The following is a 22,982-nucleotide window of genomic DNA, read 5'->3' as shown; positions in this document are numbered from 1 at the left end:
TTTACCTTACCATCACCAAGAATCCTCTCAGGTCGCCATGATCTTTTTATCTGCTAAATAGTGTAGAGGGGAGGAAATCCAATCTTTAATACATAATCAACAAAATCAATTTTGAACTCTAGAGGACTACTGACTCAAAATTTTAAGGATTTATTACAAAGCCAAAAATAACTGCACGTACAAGCACCTCAGCACGAGGTTAAGGAAATAAATGGGCACTAATACAAATAATATGCTACGCAGGAGTCTCATCCGACTCAGAATAAGAAGAATAGTCAGCTCTAGTAACATCAGGCAAGCAATAACCACTCCAATCTCTACATTAGAAGTCCTGAACCTAAAAAGAAAATTAGTTAGTCTGTCCCTACTCTAGCTCTAAGGTGACATCCCTACTTAGCATTTTCCCTCCCAGGCAAGAGAGTAAAAAGGTGTCAGAAGTGAAGACTTCCTTAGAAGTACACTCACTTAGTCAGAACTTGTTCTAAGATGCTCCTTCCAGCTTCCCATCTGAACCTCAACTGCTCAACCCACGGGGCACTGTCCCTAATTCAAAATCCCAAAAACGTAGAACACGTCCTCCAGCACACCTCTTCAGCCAGGTCTTCTCCCAGTAGTTTTCCAGTGAAACGTGTCTCCCTTCCAACGACGGTTTACTCGTCCTTGGGTCCCAGGCACCTTCTCCACTGAAAGTATCATCCCTACATTCCAGTATACTCCCATATTGGCTTCTCAGGCCATCCTGACTCCTGAAACAAAGGATTAGTTTCTCTAATGAGCTAGGTGTCATTGCACCTGCAACAGAAACTTGGGAACGAGAAACTTTCCACTTCTCTGAGATTTTCTAATGTACTGAAACCCAAAGCCTTACCAAGGGAAATCATTTTCGGCCTACAATATTTAGCTAACATAAGAAACGAACAGGCCTTTCTCTCAACGTATATACGATCAGGCCTTTACACAATTTAAACACACTCTTCTAGAATCACACTATAAGCATTGATTTCATTACCCTTCATATATGAATATGCAAACTACACGTGCAAACTTTAATATGGTGCACGTTTAAACCTAATACATCACATTACACGAAAACCAATCATTATGCATTAACTAAAATACAATTGCAATTAACTACGAAATTTCTTATTCATAAGTGGCATGGTTACATTTCTAATCACACTATTATAAGGAAATTTAGTAATACATTTCTAAGGCACACGTTAATATGGATTCCTTAATATGTGGGTGCGGACTAACTGATTATGATGCCCCCCTACAATTTTCATAACAACATGGTGCTCTATCAGTTCCCCCCTTTGATGATTAGTGTCATCACACCATTTCACAATTCCCTAGGAGAAAGAACCGACCTAAACAGTACTTGTTGCCATCCTCCCCCGTCGGAGTCTCTCCATATTCTTAAGGTTCTGATATTGACTGTCCTGCAGTCGGGCCATTCGCATTTCACTCGCTCTGAGAGCTCTCTCAACTCTATTTCCTTTATACCACTTATATGCTCTGATGAATCCCCACAAGCAAACCACACAAACCACAACAATGATGAGTGGTTTTAACACAAAGCCAAGGAACCCCTTCCCTAGCCTAGCAAACCAACTTCCCACACAACCAAATCCTTTACTAATCTTTTCCCACACTCCCTCTTCAGTCAATCTCATTATGGATTGTGGTAATGTTGCTTATTTATTTCTCCAGATCCTTGCTGTGGTCTGGAATATACGTACAACATTCCTGAACCTTCAATAATCTACAGACTCCACCCTCTTTTGCTAATAATACATCTAAAGCAAGGCGGTTCTGCAAAACCATCGTCCTTATCGACAACATCTCTCCATCCACAAGTAGCAGTGACTTTGCTGTATTCATTGACAACTCATCAACCACAGTCGCCAATCGTCTGATCTTTACATCATTCAAAACCACACCCAAACTCTGTATCATTGCTCCAAAAATATCTCCAATCACTGCTCCTTCACTCTCAGCTCTCTTCACTCTCAAGTGCTGTCCATCCTCCAAAAGCTCCAAATCCTCTGCATGGTAAATCTTCGGAAAAATAATTCCCAAATAGCACGTACCATACCAATTCGCAGGTAACCTGACATAGGCATTCTTTCCACATACATAATAAACAGTTGGAATCACTTGCACAGAGCTTTGCAAAAAGTTCTTAGCAGAATCTTCCATGGTGAAAATATGATCACACGCACTCTGACCCACCGGAACCTTTTCATAGTAGGTCTGATAACGTCACACACACAACTTCCCTTTCTGCTCCTTGTCCAATGCTATAGGACCATAACTTCCTCTAGCTCTGTGAGATCTTTCCTCTTCAGTCCAATCTAATGGACTGTCCCCTGTATTTCAAGTCTATGTTAGTTTTCTATATCTATCTTCTACCTGATCTACAAATTTCTTTTCTACATCTGACAATGAACAGGTCAAGTTATGCCGATGAGCATAAGCCGTATCCAGTTCCAAAGACGGTATGAAATATATCCGAAGTCTGTCCTCTGACTTATAATAGTCATACTTATTCAAATGCTTGTAGGCGGGAACTTCGGGAAGCACTGCATCGTAATTGGAAAGGAAATACTCAAACTGACCTCTCTCATAAAATATACTAAGCAACAAACTACACTAAATCCCATACGTCAGTGGAAGATGGTGATATCTAATACCCTCGTCCACTGAGGCAGCTAACTGCATGCACACGTAGCAGTCTTTGGCATCCATCGCATCCACATATTCGTAAAGCAGCCTCGCATATGCATTAAGCTTGAAATCACCTTTAGACAAATCGATGTGAAATCTACGACTCTCTTCGATTAGTAAAGCTCTTTCAGCTCCTATAGTGACCTCCTTTTGGCTAGAAGTGGTATTTTTAGGTGTTTCCTGTACCTCTGCTTCCTGCTCATGTGAAACAATATACAAAGCTATAACCACAATGATTATAGAGACTATCACTCCACCTACAAGTGTACCTACTACTAATTTGGACCTACGATGATTATTTCCAGCATCCATGATCTCGCAAAGTTCTCAAAAGTTCTTGGCTTCAGCAGAAAACAATTAAGAGTCTCTTTTCTCCTCTGAATGTCGCTTTCTAACCAATTCAAACGATACTTCGAGAAGCTGGAAATCCCCTTGCAATTTCAGTACCTTATTTACAAAGTCCACAAAAAGACTTCCCTAGCTCTCTTTCGTCTCCTCTGCGGAAAGTCCCTAAGTTTATTCTTCTTCCACTCGGGCCTAGGTTATCTTCTTTATAGACTTTTATTTACAACAAAGTTCACCTTTCAGTCCAAAATAAGATCAGCTCCCAGAATCTCTAGAACATGCTGCAAAAGTTCAAGATGAAGCCCGATTACCTCATGGGTCGGTGCTTCAAATCCAAATGTTGGAAAGACCAATCTTTGCAGTATCAGTTCACGGACTTTACTCAGAAGTGGGGGATTCGTAACACCAATCTCACATCTATTTTCACGTTCGGTGTCTTGCTGACCACAGTCATGAACCTCAACCTCCCCTAACTCAGAACTCCTGGCATCAGTCACAACGTACGTCCACTCTGGGGTGGCGTATCTCTGACACGGCACTCTTGCTCTCCTGGATCTTCTGAGACCTCCTCGAGCTTGTTCTTCGTCACTCTGTTCAGATTCAGATGTTTCAGAAACTGGGGCAAGATCTCGTTCAGGGGTCAACCTCAGGTTCAGCTGCCTCTGACTCCCGGGCCAAACCTCTTCTGCTCTCTTGGCACTTCTGCTCTCCCTCTGGGTACCCTGTGCACTACTTCCTTCTTCAGCTGAATTTGAATCTACTCCACCCACAGCAATGCTTTCTCCGTCCGAGTCAAATTCGGGGCTCTGATTGACACAGCCCCTTTCAGCTCGATCTAGTGCACAAGCAACTGCATCGGCAACCCTCACAGCTTGACTTGCCCTCTCAGATGGCCCTGACACCTCAGCTGGATTTTCATTCACAAGAGGGGCTGTTTCTTCCAAGGGTGCTGGGACTCTGTGGGTATGGGAGGCATGCACCCAGTTTGGCAATCCTCCACACTTCACTGCCGTGTTCGTGTCCAGTATTACATTGTATGGGCCACGTCAACAAACATCCAGGTAACTCTTCCTCATGTGTTTGCGAACAAGCACCCAATCTCCCGGACACAGGTCATGGCACAGGTCACTTGAAGCCGGAACAGTTGCTGCTTGCACCTGCTGAGACACAGAAAGGACCACATCAGCCAGTCCTTTGCAGTAATCGAGAATTAAGTCATCAGTGATGGTAATAAGAGCAGTAGCAGGTATTGCTGGCAGATGCATTGCCCTCCCCATCAGGATCTCGTGAGGTGATAACCCAGTTCTCCTGTCTGGAACACTGCGAAGACTCATAAGGACCAGGGGCAATGCATCGGGCCATTTCAGAGATGTCGAGGTGAACACTTTTGACTTCCGTGCTTTCAAAGTTCCATTAACCTACTCCACAATCCCAGAAGCCTCTGGTCTGTAACTGCAATGTAGTCTCTGATCCACATTCAACGCAGCACAGAGCAACTTCATGATCTCACTATGGAAATGTGTCCCTCTATCTGATTCCAAAGAGGTCAGAAAACCGAATCTCGGGATAAGTTCCCTCAACAACAGCTTAGTTACAGTGAGTGTGTCACATCTACGTGTTGGGTAAACCTCCACCCACCTTGAGAAAACACATACCACAACTAATATGTACCTCAACCCATTACATTTTGGCATTTCAATGAAGTCCAACTGCATCCTATTGAAAGGCCCTCTTGACCTCCCAATGTGACTCAAAGTAACGACAGTATTCTTTCCTGCATTCATATGTTGACACGTAACACACCTCTGGCATACAGCTTCAGCAACTGCACGAAACTTTGGATTGTACCATGTCTGTCTAAACAGTCTCACCATTGCGTCTCTGCCAAGATGTACTGCACCATGTATCAACCTTGCGATTGGGCTCAACAAACTTTCCGGTAACACAACTCGACCATCATTCAAGACCCACACATCCACATCTCCCTTCTCACATCCCGACCTTATCCAGCCATCTCGTTCTTGGTTGGTAACCTCATCCTGCAATCGTTTTAGTTCCTCCCAAGTATCTGCCATGGCTAACATCATGCTGAGCTTGGTTCTTTCTTGGCTTTCTCCAATGTAACCTCCTGTAAATATGCATCCTTGTTCTGCACAGAAACGGGCAACCTCATCTGCATAGTTTTTACCCAGTAAAACAAAATCAGTCCCTTTCCCATGAGCAGAACATTTGACAACCGCAATTTCCTTGGGACACTGTAATGCTTCCAACAATTGTCAACTATATTCCCCATTTCCGATGGGCGAACCTGAAGATGTCACGAAAATTCTCTGTGACCATAACTGCCCGAAGTCATGAACCACACCGAACCCGTACTGACTGTCAGTGTAGATTGTTATCCGAATCTGATCAGCAGCCAAACAGGCACGGGTCAAAGCAATGATTTCAGCTACCTGAGCGGAGTGTACTCCCTCTAAACAAGCAGCTTCAACAACTCCAGTGATAGTACATACAGCAAACGCTGCTCTTAATCGACCAACATTGTCCCTTAAGCATGAACCGTCCACAAAGAAAATTTCATCAGGATCAGGGAGTGGTTCATCAACAATGTCTGTTCTCGGTTTGGTGCATAGCTCAGTCATATCGAGCCAATCATGGTCCTCACAATCTTCACCATCTGCATTTGGAATGGGCATCACTGTCGCGGGATTCAAAACAGAACACCTCTTCAAAGTCACATTTTCTGCTGCAAGTATAACTTGCTCATAGCGTGTTAATCTGTTATTTGTGAGATGCTGTTTTTTGGTCCTCATCATCAACAGTTCAACAGAATGTGGCACATAAACTGTAAGTGGATGTCCCATGACAATACTCTCACACCTTTCAATACTGACACCTTTTGCAGCAACGGATTTGAGACATCTGGGCAATGCAGAAAGCTACTGGATCTAAAGTATCTGAAAAAAAGGCAACTGGTCTACGGACACCTCCATGATTCTGAGTCAAAACTGACAATGCGCAACCTTCTCTCTCGCAACAGAACAACGAGAAAGCCTTGTTGTTATCAGGCATTCCCAAAGCTGGAGCACGACACATGGCCTGTCCCAGCCCTAAAAATGATGTCAAACTGTTGTTGTCCCATGGTACCGGTTCACTCACATCCTTGTGCGTCAGTCGCTGTAAAGGCTTCGCCTCAAACGAGAAGTTGGGAATCCATTGGCGACAATAGCCAACCATCCCCAAGAACATTCTAACTTCTCTCTGTGTGGTAGGCACAGGCATGTTCATAATTACCTCAATGCAATCTGGTGACACCTTCCTCTTGCCCTTCTCAATTCTGTGACCCAAATACTGCACTTCACTTAGACAGTACTGCAATTTGTTTGGGGACACCTTGTGTCCATTCTCTGCCAAATGGTTCAGTAAAGCAATGGTATCAATCCTGCAAGCGCCTGCAAGTCATCGATGTATTGCACCAGAAGAGAGTTCTGTGGCAACACGAGACTCTCAAGATTCTTCTTCAAGATCTGATTAAAGATTGATGGACTCTCTGTGTACCGCTGAGGGATACGACACCACGTTAACACACGATTTTCCAGCCGGAAAGCAAAGAGAAATTGGCTTTCCTCATGGAGTAGTATCGAGAAGAATGCTTCACACAGATCAATCACTGTAAACCACTCAGCTTCACACGGAATCTGAAACAGGATCACAGATGGATTTGGTACCACTGGACAGCATGGAACAACTATGGCGTTGACCTTTCGCAGGTCCTGCACGATCCTGAATTTACCACTCGGTTTCTGTAGTCCCATGATAGGTGAATTGCATGGACTACCCATGATCTCCTTCAGAACTACCTGCTTAATCATGGACTCAATTACAGGTTTGATCCCTGCAATAGTCTCGGGTGACAAATTGTACTGGGGCGTCCTAGGAAATTCTACGTTCTGCTTGAGCTGAATCTTCACTGGCTCTACACCTTTGATCAACCCAATCTCTTCTCCGGTGAAGTCCCACACCTCGCGTGACACAGAATCTCTCAAGTCAAGTGGAAGTTCCTCCACTGTCAGCGCTGAGTACATTTCTATGCACAAGTGCTGATTGGCAACTTTAAAGGTCGCATCACCATCCTTCGTCTGTACTTCAACTCCTTTTGGTGTGCAATAGCTGGTGCAATTTAACTTGCACAGCATGTCTCTTCCTAACAGGCAAACTGGACCCGAGTCACACACCACAAACTGGTGTTGATCTCGGAAAGTTCCTATTCTCACAGGAATCGGCTCTGTTAACAGACTGGTCATTTTCTTATTCGCTACTCCAACAACTTGGATCGATTGTCCCGAGAGGGGTAGGTTAGGGACTACTGCGGATCTTACAGTAGAACGGGTAGCACTAGTGTCAACCAAGAAAGTGGTAGGGTGACCATCAACATCTGCTTCCACAAATGGTTCCTCTGGTCTACCTCCAAGACTGCTCCAAGTGTGCAGTTTTCCTCCTCTCTCGGTCACCGTCATGCCAACGGGTCTGGGCTGTATTCATCATACCCTTCGAACAAAGGCATCTGTTGGTAAGTCCGAGTTCCCTGCTGAACCCTAGGTGGCTGGGGAACTTGTACCTGCGGACTGAACGTCCCCCCTTTCATCGACCTTGGTCTTGTAGGGACCGTTTCAGGTACAGGTACCTGAACTATCTCTACTTCCTGCTGCACTTGGTTAATCGGGTTCAAGGGGCACTCGCGCTTTCAATGTCCAATCTGGTGACAAAGATGACACGCAGTGGTCTTCTTCAATCTCGCCACATCCACTCCTGTCTTGGGATCAACTGACTGCTCTTCCCTGACCTTGGACATTCTGGTTTCCTCCTTGGTTATTTCCCTGTCTCCTTCCTAATGTCCCTCCACTAGGCTGAACTTGAGCTGTTTGTATCTGAACAAGCATCAATTTGTCTTTCAACTTCCTGTGCTTCGAATCTACCTCATCACTGCAGTATCTGGCATACCGCAAGATTTCATCCACCGGCTTGTTCTGCCAACAGATCAAATGTTGCTGTATCATGAGACTAACCTCTGGCCTCAAACCCAACACAAACTTTGAAACAAACCATCCCATGTCTTTCGAATCTAAGGCATCTAATCCACTGTAATGTTTGAAGGCCTGCAAAAGGCGTTCATAGTACTCGCGCACCGTCTCTTTTGGTTCTTGAACTGTCCGATCTATCTTAACCCAATCAATATCCTGATGCGAAATTTTCGATTTTAACCATGTGATCACTTGCTCAAACTTTTTCATAACTATGGGTGACGGACTATTCGTGACAGCATCTCTTTCTGGCTCTGAAGTCGGCCATTCAACAGCAATCTTACATGCAGACCATTAGTCCCCTGGAACCACGATGTCAAAAAACGTGTTAAAACCAATCCACAACACTTTTGAGATCTTGACAAAGCGATCAACCTGCTTATACCATTCTACAGTCTTCTCCCTCAGCCGAGGCAAATCGTTCGTAAATGCAGCCAAATCACCCCTACTCTGAAGCACATGCACGTACCCTCCATTTTGTACCTCCCGCAAAGGGAAATTCCCTATACCTAGCGTCTCTCCACCTGGACGCGGCATCTGTCCTACTGTCCTTTTGGAACTCTTCTTCTTGGACCATCTTTCCTCCTATTTATCAAGCATGATCCATGCACGCATCGCTATAATCAAATCTCTGATGTGTGTTCTCAGCACTATGACCCTTTTCTCTTCCAGTTCTTGGTCACCATACTGCAACCTGTGGTTTCCCTGCAATGACTTCGTTTTGGACAAATCCACCTCATATTTCTTGGCCAACTCAGTTAGTTTCTCATGTGTGGTTCTTGCCTTGCGAGTCACATCCTTCGCTACAAAAAGTAACTCATCTTGTTCATAAATGTCTATACTTTCAAGAGGCAAATTTCCATTTATTATTTTGTCTATTTCTGCTTTCAATCTCACTGCATCTAACATCCTCGCTTTCATGGCGCCTTTCAATATTTCTCGATAAGCTGCACCATTCCGTTTGTTGTACTCGCAGCTTTGATCTCGAGATCTACTCTCTTCTGTTATATTCCTAGAGACTGGTCGGTTTCCTGAATTATCTTGCTCATCATTCCCTACAGTTCTCTCTCTCTGATTCCTCGCAGGCAGTACCCACATTCTCAGATCTGATCTTGACTCAGCCAAAGACCTTGGTCTTATCGGTCTCACATCCACCTGTCCTCTAGAGGAGTCTGCGGTGGCTGGCAATGGCGTACTCCATTCTATAGGTCTCGGAACCTGTTCCATCTCGCTCACTGTCCGGTTTCCCTCAATGACACTCCTTGATCCAGCAGCTGACTGTGCTAGACTACCAACTCTCTCTTGATCTGGGTTGTAAACTGAAACAATGAGACCAATGGTAACCAGTACTTTTAAAGCATCCGGTAACCTCGCACCCCTCGCAGCTTCGGTACTCGCTACAGACTGAATTCTCATGTCCTCCATTCCTGTCGAGATTTTCCCTACTACTCTCACACCTGACTGAGTCTGTAGTCCACTAGTCCCTTCCACTGGAGCCAACTTTCCTTCATAGGAATCTGGATTGAACGGAGGCGGTCTTTCCGACAACAACCTCTCTACCAAGCTGTCATCTGTATCACTATCATCCTCATCTATGCTCTTTGCCTTCGCACTGTCTGTTTTCTCTAGTAGTAGGTACACTCTATCCCCCTCAATCGTTTCCACTCTCCACCTCTTTTCTAGTGCATCCCACCTCACATCTTAGAATGCCCTAATCGACTTCTTCACTCTTTCTTGATTTCTGTCTCTTTTCCTGTTATACGCTGCTCTGATCCATGCATGTAATTCCTCAAACTGGGTTGGTCTAGGCAAAGGTCGCAAAGAAGAAATCACAGATTTCAACTGATACAACACATCCAACCTGAAAGTACCATTTCGTGGGAAAATCAGTTCTCCCTCACCATGAGTCATTTTATGCCAATTTTCAAGTCAAATTATAGTATGCAATCCCACATTCTTTGCCATATAATGTGCTGGAGTATCCTCGGGAGGGGCTCCTTCTCCCCCTCGAGTAACCACATGTCTGTCACCTCTACACAATTCTCGGAAACCCTTAAAACATTTCATGATGAACAAATTTTGGTTGTGCTCAATATTTTCGTTCACTTCCTGATGTCAATCCACCAATAGCAGCGCGACTCATACCAACCAACCTATCCCAGCGCGACACCTTCTGATGTCACTCTTCCTCCGCTCGCAGCAGTTCCCCTCCTTCACAATTCGCTTCTCACTCTTGCATTCGGCCCATTCACACTCTGAAGTAATTATCTGTTCACAAAATGACCGGACAATCACTTCTCTGACTGCCTGCGACAGTCTCTCGAAATTGTTGACCTCAAACTTGGCAACTGTCTGTCCGCGAAACGACCAAACAATCGCCTCAACTGATAGGTTTCAAACGCTCAGTGTTCCACATATAACAACCCACGACCAGCGTCGGTTCCTCACACACTCATACATTCGCTCCCCCTATCTTGGTCTGGGTAATCGATGACGTCTCACGATTCCCTTTCAATGGTCAACAAAATCTAACTTGGGTGTCTTCTACTCCACAACTTCTCAGACTGCTCGTCGAGTCTAAGAATCCCCGGGCTGTGCGCGCTCCCAGCCTGATCTCACAATCACTAAACTCTCATTCCAACTCCGCAAGACATCACACAATCAAATCAACACCACAATCTACAAAACACATCACCCTATTCATACTCACTCTATCAAGAACTGCTGCTTTCCGCCGTGCCGCTACTCTCTGTCAGTCTCCATCAGTTGCCGTTGTCTGCCGCTCACTATCCAATGGGTCACCATCACTCGAATTCTATGGGCTCTCTAGAATCTCTTATCTTGATCTAGATCTCCCCTCACTATCAGAGATAACTATCCTCTGCTACCAACTGATAAAGCCGGATTCTTATCTACCTTACCATCACCAAGAATCCTCTCAGGTTACCAGGATCTTTTATCTGCTAAATAGTGTAGAGGGGAGGAAATCCAATCTTTAGTACATAATCAACAAAATCAATTTTGAACTCTCAAGGACTACTGACGCCGACTCTCAACATTTTAGGGATTTATTACAAAGCCAAAAATAACTGCACGTACAAGCACCTCAGCACGAGGTTAAGGAAATAAATGGGCACTAATACAAAGAATATCCTACGCAGGAGTCTCATCCGACTCAGAATAAGAAGAATAGTCAGCTCTAGTAACATCAGGAAAGCAATAATCACTCCAATCTCTACATTAGAAGTCATGAACCTAAAAAGAAAATCAGTTAGTCTGTCCCTACTCTATCTCTAAGGTGACATCCTTAGGTGACATCCCTACTTAGCATTTTGCCTCCCAGGCAAGAGAGTAAAAAGGTGTCAGAAGTGAAGACTTCCTTAGAAGTACACTCACTTTGTCAGAGCTCGTTCTAAGATGCTCTTTCTAGCTTCCCATCTAAACCTCAACTGCTCAACCCACGGGGCACTGTCCCTAATTCAAAATCCCAAAAACGTAGAACACGCCCTCCGGCACACCTCTTCAGCCAGGTCTTTTCCCAGTAGTTTTCCAGTGAAACTTGTCTCCCTTACAATAACGGTTTACTCGTCCTTGGGTCCCAGGCACCTTCTCCGCCGAGAGCATCATCCCTACATTCCAGTATACTCCCATATTGGCTTCTCAGGACCATCCTGACTCCTGAAACAAAGGGTTAGTTTCTCTAACGAGCTAGGTGTCCGTGCACCTGCAACAGAAACATGGGAACGAGAAACTTTCCACTTCTCTGAGATTTTCTAACGTCCTGAAACCCAAAGCCTTACCAAGGGAAATCATTTTCGGCCTACAATATTTAGCTAACATAAGAAACAAACAGGCCTTTCTCTTAACGTATATGCGATCAGGCCTTTCCCCAATTTAAACACACACTTCTAGTATCACACTATAAGCATTGATTTCATTACCCTTCATATATGAATAAGTGAACTACACGTGCAAACTTTAATATGGTGCACGTTTAAACCTAATACATCACATTACACGAAAACCAATCATTATGCATTAACTAAAATACAATTGTAATTAACTACAACATTTCTTCTTCATAAGTGGCATGGTTACATTTCTAATCACACTATTATAAGCAGATTTAGTAATACATTTCTAAGGCACACGTTAATATGGATCCCTTAATATGTGGGTGCGGACTAATAGTGATTATGATGCACCTCTACAATTTTCAGAACAACATGGCGCTCTATCAATCCTAAGAGGTGGGTGGCAGTCGAGCGGGGCCTTGGAGTGTCTACCGGCAGTGTGGTGGCGGTGAGCCCAGACTGAGTGGTGGTGATCGGCGGTGGTGGGGGCAGCTTACCTGCCGAGTGGAGGAGCTGGGTCCTATCGGAAGTGCGGTGAGTGCTTTGCGGCCTGTGTGGTGGGGGCACGCACTTCGTGCTGCATTTCAGGAACACTCCCTGAGAGCTCCCGGGGAAGACGGGGGTAAGTTTAGCGGCAGAGCTGGGCGGATAGACTAGTCCGGCTACAATGTTGATAAGGTGGGCACTGCGCCGCATACACAATACCCGCATCGCTGCTGAAGGGCTTGACGAACTGCGCCGGCTGGTGCAGTCCCGAGCGAGAACACCGGCAAAGAAAACAGCTGATCACATTGACCGGTGCAGTGGCCTGAACAGGAGGTGAATGCACTTATAAGGCCGCAGAGATCACAGTCACAAAAAAACAGTGGGACAAGGCGCCTGAATAACGTGAAAAGATAAATGCTGATTGACTTGGGAGCGGATTGATGCACAACCCACGAAACTGAGAGGATAGAGACACATGAGGTGCAGATCGGGAAAACGGACAAGCAACAGTCCAGGCTCCCCCGGTCCCAACCACATGCGCATTGGGACTCAGAGCAGGAGCCTCCATCTACAGAGGCATCGATGCTCGAATCTACGCTGTTAGCTCTGCAGCAACGCCTCCAAATGATTGATGGTAAGATAGACACACTCTAAGACTGGATCACATGGACACAAAATGAGATAAACAGGCCTCATGACTCTCGGAGGCGAAACAGCATCTTTCTACTGAAGAGGATGAAACGCAGGCAGCCACTACTAAGTCCCTGAATAAGGAAAAAAGTTCTGAAGGTAATTCAAGCATGAAATGAGGACCTCGAAGCGCGCGCTCACGATGCAACAAGCTGAGAGTTATCTGAGTGCTGGAGTATACAAATCCGGGGAGATTGGAGGACTATGTCGAGACCATGTTAAAAGAAGTATTTGGGCCGGAACAATTCTCGTCAGTACTGATAGTGGAGTGAGCGCATCTAGCATTGATGGTGCACTGGCCTCCTTGCTCCACCCGAGGCCCATAATAGCTACATTGTTAAACTATAGGGACCGGAACACAGTGCTTCGTTTGTCCAGGGAAAAACGATCCATCCAATATCAAGGATATGGTGTGGCCTTTTTTCTGGACTTTACAATGGCTGTACAGGCGGCCCGCAGGGAATTCTTTTAAGTGAAGAATAAATTGCAGTCAGCAAACATACAATATGCAATGCTACAACTGGTGTGGCTTCCGGTGGAATTCAGAAAATCTACACTACCCCAGAGATGTACTGGAGTTTCTTAAGTCAACTCAGCACCAGTGTAAGAGCCCATCAGGCTCCCCCTCCACAACCCCAGAAGTTTTTCAGCAGAGCGCAGCAAAAGTGGTTGAATGTGAGTATGGGAAAAATAAGGAGTGACTGCAATCAATAATTTTGACAAAGAGACAATCCTAGAGTGAAGGGACACACCAGAAGTGAGAGTTACCACCCAGGCATGTAGCTGTGCATTTGAGATGAGACAATGTATGCCAAACGTGCAAAATGTATCTATACGTAGGTTGCTATAATGTAGAATGGCTCCTGCCTAAGACTTACAATGGGCTACCATAGTGTGGTGAGGACATCATCTACAAAGGTCACCATCGGACCCAGCCACCCACGTACATCAGGTGGAACAACCAATGTCTAGTCTCCGCACAAGGGTATATCCCATACAATGTTGTGCAGTGTGCTAGTAATGATAGACATGCAGGTTATTTCCAATATTACCAGTTGGAACGTTGTTCCTGTTGTTGATTGGGATGACTTTGGCAAAAGTTTGGGTGCTGAAGTGGGTGGGGGGTATGTTTATGTTGTTTGCAGCAGATGTTGTACATTGATCCTCAGATGTACAATACATTAAGTTATGGCAAACTACAATTTCTACATTAACGGTTCCACAAGGACAAATGACTGACATGTTGAAACCGTCGGGCCGCACTAGGTTATTAACGTGGAATGTGCGAGGACTTAATAATTCCAAAAAGGTGAGGCAGGTGCTGGCATACTTAGACCGCCTTTGCGTACAGTTAGCATTGTAACAAGAAAACACCTCTTGCCTGGTGCCGAACTGAAGATAGGTGCAAGATGTGCGGGTGGCCTCATCCTATTCATCCTGTTCTAGGGGAGTGCTGTTGCTAATCAAAAAGGGCACTCCATTCACACTCTGAAACGGATGACCAGGGATGGTATGTTATAGTGCAGGTAATATTGGGACGCATCAGGTTCTATGATAAACTCTGGGGACCTTGGGTTCTATGATAAACTCTGAGGACCCCTGTATGAAATGCACCCTGCGGTGGTGATCTGGGGTGGAGACCTCAATACATACTTAGATGACACAGTAGACCAATCTGCCTCCACAGTTTGGCATGGCAAAAACTCAGCAGAACTCATTCAACAGAATATGACAGAATATGGGATTGTAGATCTTTGGAGGGCATGGCACCCTCATGCCAGGGAAGGGACGTTTATTTCTCCAGTACACAACTTCTGGTCCTGCCTGGACTACTGCCTGGTGTCGCGGGAGGTGTGTACATGGACCACAGGAGCACAGCATCTACAAAGGACATTGTCGGACCATAAGCTAGTCCTTTTAGAATTTGTTCTCCCTGCGCAAGTTTACCGACCATTGCAATAGCAACTGCAGCCCACCTCCTTACTAGGCCCTGTCTTTAGGGACAGTGTACGAACAGCAATTATAAGATATTTTCAGGAAAATTAGTGCTCAGTGAAGGAGAGGGGAACATAAAGAGTGTATGGGGTTACAGGCAGGGGTGCTCCGCTTTCAACTGAAAAACCTATGGGGAGGGAGGCAGACCTGGACGTACGTTGGCATCTATGATACAAGAACCCAAGACACAAACACACATAGTGGACTTTCAACCCAAGTCGGGAAGGTGCACCGGAATACCCTAGCCATAGCAGAACAATTTATGGATTTTTATTCACATTTTTATGCTCAAATTGCAGCCTACCTCGAGGATGTGGCGCTGGCATGGCTTTCCCCAGGACAGAGGGAATTCCTGTTCCAACCACTAACACGTGAGGCGGCGAAGGAAGCTATACGTACATTGCCAAATGGCAAGGCAGTGGGGCTGGACGGAATTCCCAGTGAATTATATAAGGCATATGGTGACGTATTAGTGCCACATCTCCATGATATGTATGTGGAAGCATATGAAAAACAAAGGCTGCCCCGTCCCTCCGGTAGATCTTATTATATACACTGTTGAAAACAGAGAAGACCCTAACATGCTGCGAATCCTATAGATCATTATCACTTATAAATATTGACCCCAAAATCCTGGCGCAAATAGTGTCGGCTAGACTACAGCCCCTGCTGCCAGCACGCTCAACTCCTCACAATTTGTGGACGCTGTTCGCAGTATTACATCACATTGACCCTATACTCAAGGTGGCAGCTGTGCTATTGAACGCTGCTAAAGCCTTTGATTTAATACAGTGGGAATATATGTTCATAGTAATGCAACACATGGGAATGCCACCAGCATTCCTGCAGTGGAGCTGCTTACTATATACATATCCAGTGGCACGAATAAGAATCAGCTGCACTGTTTCAGCCCCAGCCCAGATATGCAGGGGGACAAGGCAGGGAGGCCCCCTGTCGCCAATATTAATTGCCCTCTTTTTAGAGCAACTGGCGTGTATGGTCAGACAGATATACACAGTGGCTGCATTGTGGTTTAGGCAGATTCCACTTGTCATATCACTGTACGCAGATCATATGGTGTTATATGTACGGAACAGTAGCGCCTCTCATCCATGAATATATTACATATTAATGGTATTCGGGTTTGTGTATTAATTGGGACAAATCCACTGTCTTCCCGCTCACATAAGTCACTAAGCCTCATTCCCTGGAGTTTCCACTTGAGTGGTGTGAAGAACCTGTGGATACGGGTAGATGTGGACCCAGAATGGGTAATTGAACAGAACTACGCATTGGCATTACACAATTGGAGGAGACATTGTCTAGATGGGTGAGATTGCTGCTGTGACTCGCGGGTAGAATAGCTGTAACGAAAATGGTTATATTACCCCATTTTCTGTAGATGTTTGTGAATATCCCCACTCTCTTGACGAATGTGTTTTTAAAGACCCTTAAAACCTATATGAATAAACTGGCCTGGGTCAGCAAACAACTTCACTGCAACTGGGATACATTAACAAAGCCCTATGCGCGGGAGAATTTGGTGCACCGGATTTATACCTTTGTTGTCTATGTACAAAAGCACAGTTCACACATTACTGGTACAATGCGGTGCACGGTTTATCACACTTAGCGATAGAGAGTGATGACGCCCACCCAATACCCCTCATGGCTATCCTCCCATATAACAGTGTAGAGATCCCACGATTGGAAATAAACACCATACGTAGTACCCCAAAGGCCTGGTGTAAATTAAGTGTGAGAGCAAATAAGGGACAATGTATGCACCACTGGTACCCTTAAAATGCCACCCAGCGATCTTCGTTACTTAGGAATTAAGTGTGTTAATCATGTTAACCAACGAAACCCTGGGAGATCTGTACTAGGAGTTAACACAGCCCCCACACCCTTGATGACATTTGTATCTATGAGATTGCGGGCTGCGGTTAGAATGTTATACCCAAGCTTCCTAGAATAGTCTGCGGCGCTGGGGGTGTTGCAGACGATGATAACAAGCAGTTCCAATAGGCGACTGATAACAGGTTTATATAATGCTTCGCAGAAAGATGAGCCGAATAACGACAGTGGTCTTACCTTCGATACACAATCGAAAGCTGTGGCAGGGATCTGCTTTGGGCTTCTGTGAGGTTTGAAACCTTTTCTGGGTTTCTTTCCTCCCAAAGTGCATCAAACCATTATCCAGGCGACAATTTTATCTAGACTGGATTATGGTAACTCTCTCTATCTTGGGGCCAATAAGTCCAGCATTAGGCGCCTGCAGAGAATTCAGAACGCTGCCGCACGCATTCTGCTGGCACTTCCGAAATCTTGCTCAGTTTCCCATGTTCTGCCTAAACTACATTGGTTGCCTGTTGAACATCGAATCCAGTTTAAAACACTTTGTGTGTCTCACAGGATTCTGACTCAACAGGCCCCTCTGGGGCTGTCCAACTTGCTACAGTTCTATGTGCTGCAGCGCACTTTAAGGTCTGCTGACCAAGCCTTGGTTAGCATCCCCTTAGTCTTGAGAACTAGAGCCGGAGGCCGCTCTTTCCGCAGGCTTGCGGCAAAACTCTGGAATTCGCTTCCTGTCTCTATCAGAGCGATTCAGAACCACTTTGCTTTTCGCAAAGCCATAAAGACCTGGCTTTTCCCGGCCTAACTCCAACTCTAACTTTCTTTCCTACTTGGTCACTCTCATTCTCTTTGGTGACGCTGGGACGCCCCGTCGCTGGGGCAGCCATGCGCAATACAAATCCTACTATAAATAAATAACTTGTCTGCAATGCTGGAACGGTGGAATGCAGTGCTTGACACCACTCTCGCAGGGGGATTGGGAGGCCTGCTGTACACTTACGGGTAGGCTTACAGCCAACTGTAATTTAAGAATCATACACTTGAAATTTTTACAGCAAATTTATTACACTCCCTTACAACTGTAAAAATACAGTCTTCGAACCAACTCTCAGTGCATTAGATGTGGGGAAATAGAGGCAAGCTATATGCATCTAGCCTGGACTTGTGCGTTAATATATCCGTTTTCGGAGCCGGTGGTGAGGGCATTAACAGGCATGGTAATGGAAAGAGCGAACTGAACACCACAGGTATGCCTGCTGGGAGTGGAGACACCCTTGCAATCATGCATTTGAAAACTGGTGACGATTGCCACACTACTGGCCAAGCAACGTATAGCTATAACTGGGGAAATAAATCTGTACCTAAGTTGGAGCAATGGCTACGAGATAGTGTATTGCAGAGATCAACTGGATATATATGCGGAGGAGCCTCCTGCTGCCTATAAAGCCAAGAATATATGGTCACCGGTTACAGTCTACTTAATGTCGAATCCAGATGTAAGTAAGTCATGAAACCTACTATATTGATTAGTGAGATCTATTTAAACTGGCTTTGAAATGTGGAACCATTTGTAAGTGCATTCACTGCCATATGAGAAGATGTCTGAATGCATCAATAGTTGGTATGATGTACTGTATTAAGGCTGCATTGTTGTATGTGTTCTGTTGGAACTGACAAAATGACTAATAAATAAACAATTTAAAAAAACTATACACCAAAACTGCAAAAATCTGATGAAGGGAACCGGAGTTATGATTTTTGTAAGATTTTCATAAATTATGGCTTTTCACTCCAAAAAGTTTGAAAAAGTTAGCAAATCCTGCTTTTTACCCTTAGCAGTAGTTTATGAACCTTGAAAGTGAGAGTCTGGAGCAAAGTCAGAGTTTAAGGCCCATTGCGATGGAAGTCTGGGTCAGATGTGAGTGCCGGGTTGGTCCAGGTCAAGATTTTACCTTCTCACTTATAACATTTTCTGGTTCTTTTTCTCGTCGACAGTGAGGTCCCCTGCAGTAGGAGTCTGGTCTTGGGGTCAACATCAATGGATAAGTGAAGTCCAGAGGTTCAATGAGAGCCTTGGTTCACAAACCCACGAGTAATGTTAGTCTATGAGCCTCAGACTCTGTGATCAAAAGCCGTTACCTTTGACTTTGGCTCACAAGTTGCATTCCTGTGGCGAGGAGTACACTCTAGACCTTGCCAAGGGTCCAGAACCTGAGAGGAACCTCTTGGGGGCTAGGACTCGATCTCTCTGCTGCACCAGCTGAGTCCAAGGCAAACTGGTCAGCTGCACACTTTGCAGGTGGAGGGCGTTTTAAGCTTTTGTGTCCCTGAGGCTAAACAGGAGACCAGTCAACTAGCCTTTAGAACACACTCACTGGTCCTTGGCACAAGTAGTAGCAGGTCCAGCCCTTGGGATCTCCCTCTTTCTGAATTCCTGTCTTGGTCCAATAGGTGTAGCATGTGCAGTCTTCCTTGGTACAGCCTTTCTTTTTGGGGTCCACAGGTTCAGCAGGCGCAGTTCTTCTTCTGTTCTTTCCAATATTAGCAGTGTTCTGAGGCTGGAATCCATGGGTACCATTTTTATGCCAATGTAGAGTTTCTTAGTGGGAATGACTCACCAGCTAATGGAGCTACAATATCTGCAGGGCAATCCTACCCAGTTTTACATAATTTTCTGGAGGATTGGAACTAAGATATCCGATAGTGCATCTCTCTGCCCAAATCCAAGATTCTGAAACACTTCTTCCCTGGGACAGGGCCATGGGCACGTCCCTGGGGTGTGTCCATTATAACCAGCCACCCCTCCCAGGAAAACCAGTTCTGCAACAGGCTTTCCTGCTCTGGAGGAGATACCTGTCTACTTACACAAAGGAATGGTTAGGATAAGATGTGATTCACATTTGCCTCTCACAGGTGGTAGACCCATTGAAGCTGAGCCATTTGTGACTATGGCCCTTGGGCTATCCTGGCAGGAGTAGGTCACATCTCCTCCCTCCAGCAGACCCTTTATTTCTCTTACTGGGGGTGCTTCACGCCTCTTAGCAGGAGGGCTGCAGGCTATCTCAGGTGACAACTGCTACAGTTAATCATAAGTGGCCACTAGAAGCTTGGGGCTATATAGTGGTGACTTCCTAAAGTCACCTTTGTATAAAAAGTTAACTTAAATCTGACTTCAGCACTAAGTCAGGTTTAATGTAACAAATAATTTGCTACCTTGGAGTACCATGTTTGGTGGTCCCAAATGGAAACTTTCACTTAACACATGGGCTAGTGAATCTCCATATTTAGCCAATGGGGCCACTGGCCTTGCTACAGTGAAAACGACAATTTTGAGTTTTCACTTTCAGGACCTGTAAAGTATGAAAGTAACATGTCCTTCTCTTTAATATTTAGCACAATGCCTTGTGAGCTTCTAAGGTCTTCCCTAGGGGTGACTTTAATATTAAAAAAGAAGAGTTTGACCTTGCAAAAGAGTTCATTTTGCCATTTTGGGTTGGCAGTTTTAAAAGGTGTCTGACTAAGCTGCAGTGGCAGACCTAGAGCCATGGTTTCACCTTGTCACTGTAGTGGTGGCAGTACAATAATTGCTGTAGTCCACTAGTGATATTTAACACACCAGCCTGGGTACAATTTGCACCATATACTAGGGACGTATAGATCATTTAAATACGCCAGTCAGGGGTTAGCCAATTGCACATACAGTTTGAGGGGTCAAAGCACCTCCACCTGGGTCTGGTCTGCAGAGCCCAGTGCATTTCAGAGTTAAAACAAAACAGCAGCATCAGTCCAAAAATTTGTGAGGTGATCATACAAAAAGAGGTACTTTCGTACAGTGGGCTTTGCCTTGGATCTATGCAGGGGAGTATTGCTTATTAACCTTATGCTATCAGCTGAAGATTTATCATTCCACCTTCCAAGATGTGCTTCCAGTACAATGCACAAGGGATTTTTCAAATCTGAAAAAGAAACTCAACTATGTTATTTGACACATTCAGTTCTTTTTCTCCTATACGCATTCTACACAGAAAGCAATATTTTGCTACTTTTCCTAGAAAGTCATCGCGAACGGCTTTAATGTGCCAAACAACATTTTTTCATTGAAAGCATGCAAATAGCATTTGTGATTGGTGTTTACATTTGTTGATGCGTTACAGCCAGACTTATTGGCTTTGCGAATGCTTGTTCTACAGTGCTGATGCAACGAAAATACATTACCGTGCTTCACGCAGAACTAGACAGTGGATCATTTAGTTAAAGTTAAAAGTGTGAGCAAGAAAGAAAATGACATTAATCAAATGGTAACTGTAGGATAAGAAACAGAGGTGAAACTAACACAGACATAGTGTGAGTTCTGGAATCAGTTTGCTGGCGATGCAAAAAAGCACTTCACACAGATGCGTAACACAACTACTGTTCCCCAGAAACCTCGGTTCTTATCTTGTGGATGTCATAAGCAGGGCTCGACTGGCCATAACGGGCACCGGGCATTTTCCCGGGAGGCTGGACGGGTGGGGGGCATTTTTGCAGCATTGCTGCAATAACAGCCCCCATTAACGAAAGCAGCGGTGCTTCACACTTGCACCCCCTCCCCTAGGGTGTGTGGGGAGTGGGAGGGGTGAGTCTGGTCCTACAAAATTTCCAGGGCTGCTTTGGGTTCCCAGTCCGGCCCTGGTCATAAGGACCGAATTATGCCTGCCGTAATTTTAACCAATGGCAACATAGCAAAATTTAGACAAAGTGGATTAAAGCAACAAGATATGTTGCCGGAGTGTTGTTTATGCAGAGATGGACTGTACCAATAACATTGGACAAAACCGTGTACATATTTTCAGCTCAACAGGTAAAATAGTTCTGCACAAAAACTGAATAAGGCTTTTTTTTTAACTTGACGATAATACTAGTTGTGTTTTCGAGACATTTGCTGCAGCATACTTCAAAGTTTTTTTTGTTCATCAAGTCTGTTGTGGGTGCCCTGTAACTGTATTCACAAGTATTAGGCAAATACTTTCCTCATAATGGCACTAGCAACCATCTTAGATTCACCTTTATTGTGCTATCTAATAGTGTCTAGTTAGGAAAACAGACTCCACATATTGGCAGTGGTAGCCATCTTGAATTCATTTGATTCGCACCACATGAAATATGATAGCGAACCAAGTGCCTTCCACATAATGGGAGGCTCAGCCATTTTGGAGTAAAGTTGTCAATTTCATCCATCTTGCAGTTACCTTTTTCACATTTTTCAAAGCATGCTAGTCAGGCAATCCTGTTCACATAATGGCAGTGGCAGCCATCATTGCGTCCTTTTTAGTCACACCAGCTAGAACTGGTGTGCTACATAGGTTCAGGCTGGCCGGATCCGTACCTCAGATTTTCAGGATAACCACTCACTAGCAAATGAGTTCCATTTCACTGGTGGCCCTCAACATTTTGAACAGGTGGGGCACCGAGGCTGGGCTTACACACAGCCTGATGCACATGCATTCAAAGGATCACATGCATCAAAGTTTGGAATTTGCGATTCTTTATTAGCGATTTTTAAGGAATCACTAAAAAGGAATCTTAAAATGCAATGCACCAAACAATTCGCTGAAAAATAGTGAATCGGTAATATTTGCAATCGCTTATAGCGATTACATACTACCGACTCACTATTAGTGAAATCACAAATTCCGAGTCACTTTTGGTGCAGCTTGATGACATTACAATCAGGAAGTGGTGCATCCCATTCTGAATCCAGTGCACTGAGAGAAAGTCAGAGGAGGAGGCAGAGTCCAGGAGCACAGCTGAAGTTACCTTTTTTGCTTTGCTGAAACTGTTCTGAGACAAGAACGTGGACTCAGGAGCAACTGGGAAGAAAGCTGTAAATCGAAAAAGGAAACTTAAATTTAGTGAAAAGGAGATAGAAATCCTCATTGAGGAGGTTGTGAGGAGCCATGACAAG

This window comes from Triturus cristatus, chromosome 4_2 (assembly GCF_964204655.1).
Source record: "Triturus cristatus chromosome 4_2, aTriCri1.1, whole genome shotgun sequence".
NCBI classification, from domain to species: Eukaryota; Metazoa; Chordata; class Amphibia; order Caudata; family Salamandridae; genus Triturus; species Triturus cristatus.
This window is presented reverse-complemented; position numbering follows the sequence as displayed.